Here is a 6,993-nt window from a genome sequence, read left to right as displayed (position 1 = left end):
ATTGAAATCTCCAAGAATGGAAATCTCAGCGAAAGGGTAGAGGGACAGAATGTGCTCCACTTTAGAAGTTAAGTAGTCGAAGAAATTACTATAGTCAGAAGAGTTAGGGAGAGATAAACAGCACAGATGAATTTAGTTTGAGAGTGACTGTTAAGTCGTAGCCAGATGGTGGAAAATTCGGAAGACTCAAGAGCGTGGGCACGAGAGCAAGTTAAGTCGTTGCGTACATAGACGCAACATCCAGCTTTGGAATGAAAATGAGAATAGAGAAAGTAGGAGGGAACAGAGAAGGGCTACTGTCAGTTGCCTCAGACAGCTGTGTTTCAGTGAGGAAAAGAAGATGAGGTTTAGTAGAGGAGAGGTGGTGTTCCACAGATTGAAAATTAGATCTAAGACCGCGAATGTTGCAGAAGTTAATGTAGAAAAAGTTGAGGGAGGTGTCAAGGCATTTGTGGTCTTCAACAGGAGAGGTGTCCGACCTGGGGACATTTTGGTCCCTCCCAGAGGGGACTCCGAGGCGTTGTTTATTTCGGGTCCCATTTTTCTTTTAAATTTTGATTTGGAGTGAAGGGTGTATGTGTGGTAAGTGCATGTAGTTTTGTGTGAAGGAGAGCTGTCTTTAGAGGGTAGGCTGTGACTACGCCCTTGAGTTGTGAGACACAAAGAGAAACATTCAACGAGATCACAACTAGCTTTAATGGAAGGTTCACAGCACCTCCTGAACTAGTGCTATTAGATCTGACTGGGAGTAAGTTATTGTTTCGGTAGGTGTCTACTTCATGAGGGAAGAGAATAGACACTTGCAATGTTCACGGGTAAAGATATGTGCACCATTGACTTCTTTTGGTCACCACTACTCTGTGTGTGTGTGTGTGTGTGTGTGTGTGTGTGTGTGTGTGTGTGTGTGTGTGTGTGTGTGTGTTCTGTGTCACACACACACACACACACACACACACACACACACACACACACACACACACACACACACACACACACACACACGCTGGCTCCCCGCTATCCTGTGTCCTTTCTTTGAGTGAGTGTTTGCTTGATACTTGTTCCTGTTGTGGAGTGTGTAGCTTCCTTCTGTCTCTTGATCTCCCCCCACACACACACATAGGGTATGCTGTAGGTCAGAGATTCGTAGGTCGTCATCCTTCACACCTGTTCCTAAAGTGGCCTCAACATGCGCCCAGCCTCAAGCCATACCCGCCGCTATCTGGCCTGTTCAACAATCCATATCAGTTAGAGACAGATTATAGTGATGCTGCTAATGAGTGTAGGACGTACAAATAAATCAGCCTCAGGAAAATCTTAATAACTACTACTACTACTACTACTACTACTACTACTACTACTACTACTACTACTACTACTACTACTACTACTACTACTACTACAACAACAACAACAACAACAACAACAACAACAACAACAACAACAACTACTACTACTACTACTACTACTACTACTACTACTACTACTACTACTACTACTACTACTACTACACAACAACAACAACAACAACAGCAACAACAACAACAACAACAACAACAACAACAACAACAACAACAACAACAACTACTACTACTACTACTACTACTACTACTACTACTACTACTACTACTTCTTACAACTACTACTACTACTACTACTACTACTACTATATTATATTCAAAGTGCATGCCATTATGGTGAGGTCTGTATTTCAGTGTGAGCTTCTTAACAGACTATTGGAAGTTACCGAGTTTTTTTTCAAGGGTGTTTTCGTGATTCTAGAAAAGCCTACTTGATTCACTGTCTGTCTCGCCATCTACAGGCACTTTTCGCCCTTGCTAGCTCTCATCCTCCTCCATCTTCCCGTGTAGTGTACTTTTTTCTGTCTTTGATCTCTTCTCAGTTTTTTTTTTTTTTTTCTTATTTCCATCTTTATTTGCGTTCTGTTTGGTCTCAGTAAACTCTCCAGGATTCTTTTAATTGTTACATCAGCAGCGTCACTAGTGCTTCTCTCATCGCCACTCTCACTGTTTGCCACGCCGAGACTTGCTAGTGGGGAGGCTCGCCAGTGACAACTCAAAGTCGTCTCTGCCTCACTTGTTGACAACTCGTCTTGCGGTCTTTGACTTCCTTGATTTTTATTTTTAATCTACTGCAAGCATGCTCCGATCCAGTTTGAATGAGATAGCATGCATTAACTGTCTTCTTAGGGGTTTTTCCAAGGCCCACTTTTCACTTTCATCCTTACGAAACTTGTCTTTTTTTTTTATCTTTAGTTACTGCAATGCGACGAGAAATTTTTATTGACCGCATCACAAACATTTTCCCGCTGACTAGACTCCGGATGACCGATCACGATTAGGTAATGATAGTTCTTCTTCTAGCACAGCCAAGCGTTCACCAGCTTGGCCAGCAGTGGGAGCCGTCTCTGGCCTGGCTGCTGGCACTCCTTCAGAAGAGGAAAGCATACCTCCCACATTCGTGTTTTTTTCATCCCGCCATCAGCCTGTCTCTCAGAATAGAAAGAAAGATCGGTGTTAAGGACAGTAAAAAGTATAGATGGGTCATGCTTTTAGAGAGAGTGAGAAGGGAGAGTGAGAGTGAGAAGGGCATTAGTTGCTCGTATACATTACTTGCATAAAAGACAACACAGGGCAGGTATTCAACTAACCAGTTATAAAGACCTACAAAAGTTGAAGTCCCTGGAGAAGGAGGGTCCCTTATTCAAGTCAAGTGGGCGATTAGCTGCAAAAAAGCACACGCACAGTACGAAAACCTAACTTACGACTACATGCAGTGACAAAAACTGAACCAGAACCCAATACTGACCAAACCGATGCGTGTTTTGTGGGGAAGACGAGGTTAGCCACTGTTGCGCTCTCTCTCTCTCTCTCTCTCTCTCTCTCTCTCTCTCTCTCTCTCTCTCTCTCTCTCTCTCTCTCTCTCTCTCTCTCTCTCTCTCTCTCTGGCCTTTGTGAGATTAACTAAAAAATACAGCTACACGTTACGATAGGCTAAATTGGCTCTTATTTTTAGTATTCGTTTTCTTTTATGAGAGGAAATTAATGTTTTTTTTTTTTTTTTTTTACTGTTCTCGTCTCTCCTTGTGGGTGTAGGAAAAATCTGGACGTGCAGTAAAATTCTTCAACAGGTTATTTACGTGAAGAATAATTTATTAAGTTTCAACCCAACTTGGCAAGACTTAACCCCGTCCCTCCCAGCTGTAGGAAGCATCATCCTATAGTGAATTCGTATTGGCTGATGAATAAGACCCATATACTTTGTTACCGCGTGACTCCCAGATACTCACTGACTTTTGATGGCAACATGAATCTTATATGAATAAATTTTGAAGATACAATAGAAGAGAAACAGAACACACGAAAAGATTTGATTTAGCCGATCACTCCTTCTGTACAACGAATGATGTCTTTCTCATTTATCCTCTAAAATCTAAATTAATACAGTACTATCTTACTTAGCTGATGAGAAGCCAGAAAACACAAAAAGTCAAAGGGCTTGGACGGTTTCACACGTAGGAAGGAAAGCTGTCTTGGTTGTAGCGCCTTTCTCGATGCGGAAGTGTGCATGGCCTGAAGGACGTAAGGCAACTTTTTCTCACCAGTGACGAGATTACTCCAAGTCAGCATGGGGCCCTCTTGCTTGCTGGAATCTCAAAACAACCTGCAGGCTCACGCTTAAAGAACGAGGACAAGAGGAGGATATTGAGATTGTTATTAAGTGTTTTAGAATAAGAACAACAAAAATTTTAAACGGTCGCCATTCTTAGTTTTTTGCCAGCTGTTGTATATGCATAAGCTGTTATTATGATACGAGATACTTATAATTCCCAGTCTTGCAAATTATAGTTGTCACTTTTACGACCAGTTTGTAAGGGGTGTAAAAACTCTTGTTCAATGGTGATTTATTTTTGCTCCACTATTTTTTTTTTTTTTTTATACAGTTGCCAAGATTGTTTACATGAGAAAGTGTGTGTGTGTGTGTGTGTGTGTGTGTGTGTGTGTGTGTGTGTGTGTGTGTGTGTGTGTGTTGATAATGATAGTATCTTCGAACAAAGTAAGCGGTGTTTGTTACCTTCCTATATTTATCAGCTGTTGACCAGATCGTTATTCGATCAATACCTGAACACCAAGAGCCAGGTAGACCCGAGACAGACTGACCCACTGAACACTAATGAGACCTCGAGTACCTTGCTTGTCGTTGCTCTGGTGCCTGGTTCCTTCACACACGCAGTGGCAGGCGTTCTGTATTCGTTATGAAATCTAGGACTATTTCAGCGTCATTTTTTTTTTATTTATACCATGTGGGCTTTTCACGGGAATTTATGGGATAAAGGGGATACTTTTTATGGTACCTCCTATCTTAAAGCCCACCCGCTAGGAAACCGTTGCCCCGAGTGTGGAAGCCCAACCTACACTCAGACCGTGAACAGGATTCGAACCCGTGCGCTTGGAGACCCCTAGGACCGCAAAGCACGCATGGTTCCACTGTACCACGGCTGTACCAGGACAATTTGCCTGAGGTATAATTAGTAGATATTGTGGACTTTCAAAGGATATTTTCATAATTTGTGATGGTTTAGTTTTCGATGCAGTTTAGTTTTCACTCCTATTTGCCATATCTTTCCAATCGCTGACCACTCAGACACCTTTTTGTTATTCTACTGTCATTTCAAAACACGTATACTTACTAGAAGTTGTATAATCTATTCTTTTCCAATATCTGTTTAAGACTCCATAAATCGCTTTTTAGTGCAGTGAATTGTTGCATATAGGAATGAAAGAGTTAATCAAGATGGAGTTTGCATTCTCAATGGAAAGAGAATAATGAGAACCAAACTGATCATCTTTGTGTCCATAAAATCATTCCTTATGAGGGTTATAGGTGTTTCGTAGCACAAGAACTAGGAGCATATTCTTAAACACTAATGCGGTGCACCTCCACATACAAAAGGCTTTGGTTAAAGTTACACGTTTTTTGGGGGATTTTTTTTTTTTTTTACGGTTATAGAGCCTGAACAACGATTTCTATATTATTCAGCAAGAGAATCCAGTTAGTCATCCATGTGGCCTTTAAAAATATTTGTGGTGAGAGAGAGAGAGAGAGAGAGAGAGAGAGAGAGAGAGAGAGAGAGAGTACATTTCTGAATAGCGGTCTTATACTCCTACGTGTAATGGACGAATGTAGTAAGGCCAGCTAGCGGTAACAGATCTTCGTTATGAGACCAGGGTTTTTATCGTACGCCCTTCATGTTACGTAAAAATTCAACCGCACTTCTGTAACACTAGACGTAGATTGAGTTCAGTATATATATAACTGCTCTTATGTTTGTTCGACATCTACTCTTACCTATCGTAACTTTACCAATCCTAACCTATCCTAACTTAGCTAATCATCCCTAGCCTAACTAAACTTTACCGAAACTAACCAAACTTACATTTAACAGAAAACGAAAGTAAAAAGTTTATATCGTAATGTTTGAGTCGTTTTTATCATTTTAGTTTGGGTGCATGCTTGATCCTACGTCTCTCTCTCTCTCTCTCTCTCTCTCTCTCTCTCTCTCTCTCTCTCTCTCTCTCTCTCTCTCTCTTTGTCTGTGTGTGTGTAATTCACCTCTGTCGCCTGCTGGTCACCCAACCAGTCTTCCCCATTACGGAGCGAGCTCAGAGCTCATAGACCGATCTTCGGGTAGGACTGAGACCACATCAACACACAACACACCGGGAAAGCGAGGCCACAACCCTCGAATTACATCCCGTACCTATTTACTGCTAGGTGAACAGGGGCCACACATTAAGAGGCTTGCCCATTTGCCTTGCCGCTTACCGGGACTCGAACCCGTCCCTCTCGATTGTGAGTGTGTGTGTGTGTGTGTGTGTGTGTGTGTGTGTGTGTGTGTGTGTGTGTGTGTGTGTGTGTGTGTGCGCACGCGCGTTCGTGCGTGTTTGCACGCTTTATTTTCACAGCTATGCTTATAAAAATATAAAAGTATAGGTAGTTATCGTCAGAGAGAGAGAGAGAGAGAGAGAGAGAGAGAGAGAGTCAACGTCAGAGTTGGGCCATCTCCTTCAGGCAGCGGCTCCAGCATCATTAGGGCACTTTCAGGATGTGGCGGAGAAAACCTTGTCGTGAAGGCCGCCCGGTGGGAGGGTCATGAGTGAAGATGGCACTCCAGCAAGGCCACGAGGGAGGAACCAGTTTGCGGTGACCCGGTGGCCTTGTCTCGTGGCAGGGTCACAGCTGAGTTTTCTTTCCCTAGCGACTCGGCGCGGCGGTGTGGTGTGCATTGGGTTGACGGTCTGTGGTTGTATGAGACTATTGTGGTTGTGATTGTGCTTGGTCTTGTTCTCATGTAGTTACTAGTGTAGTGAAGATAGTGGTACAAGGTCTTCTGTGTCATGTGATTTATTTATTTTTTTCTTCCGTGTTGTGTTCGTATATATGTTCTAGGTGTTCGTTTTCTTGTAGGTCCTGGTACTGTCTGGGTGTGAGGGTGTAGCTAGGCGTGGCGAGGCAGTGTACGGTAGACGTGTGGTGTTCTTCCCTTGTTTCTTGCCGTGATTATTTTTGTTTTCTTTTTTAGTGTTCTGTTTGCCTCACGTATTTTCCGTGTGTAGCGTACCCGCCGTCACAAGGGTTTGAGTTTTTCTAGTGATCTTTGTAGGAGAGGAATTAGCTGCCATGTCATCGAGAAGAAATAGAAGACTGAAATGTATATTAAAGTTTAGGTTTGGATGTTTTGCTCATTGAAAAAAAAAAAAAAATGCAATTGCTTTCTCCTTGGAAGGAAGCAAACCATTTACGAAGAAGGAATACTTAAGTTAGATCTGATACTGCTTATAATGTAAACTTTATGCTGGGGGGATAGAAATTACATTCTTACCAAACACATCTCACCAGTAATCATCGTGGTAATATAAACATGAGTCACTGTTTTTCCCGGCCGGTGTTGTTAGTGTGTTTGTTTGTTAACCT

Source organism: Portunus trituberculatus, chromosome 14 (assembly GCF_017591435.1).
Source record: "Portunus trituberculatus isolate SZX2019 chromosome 14, ASM1759143v1, whole genome shotgun sequence".
Taxonomy (NCBI): domain Eukaryota; kingdom Metazoa; phylum Arthropoda; class Malacostraca; order Decapoda; family Portunidae; genus Portunus; species Portunus trituberculatus.
This window is presented reverse-complemented; position numbering follows the sequence as displayed.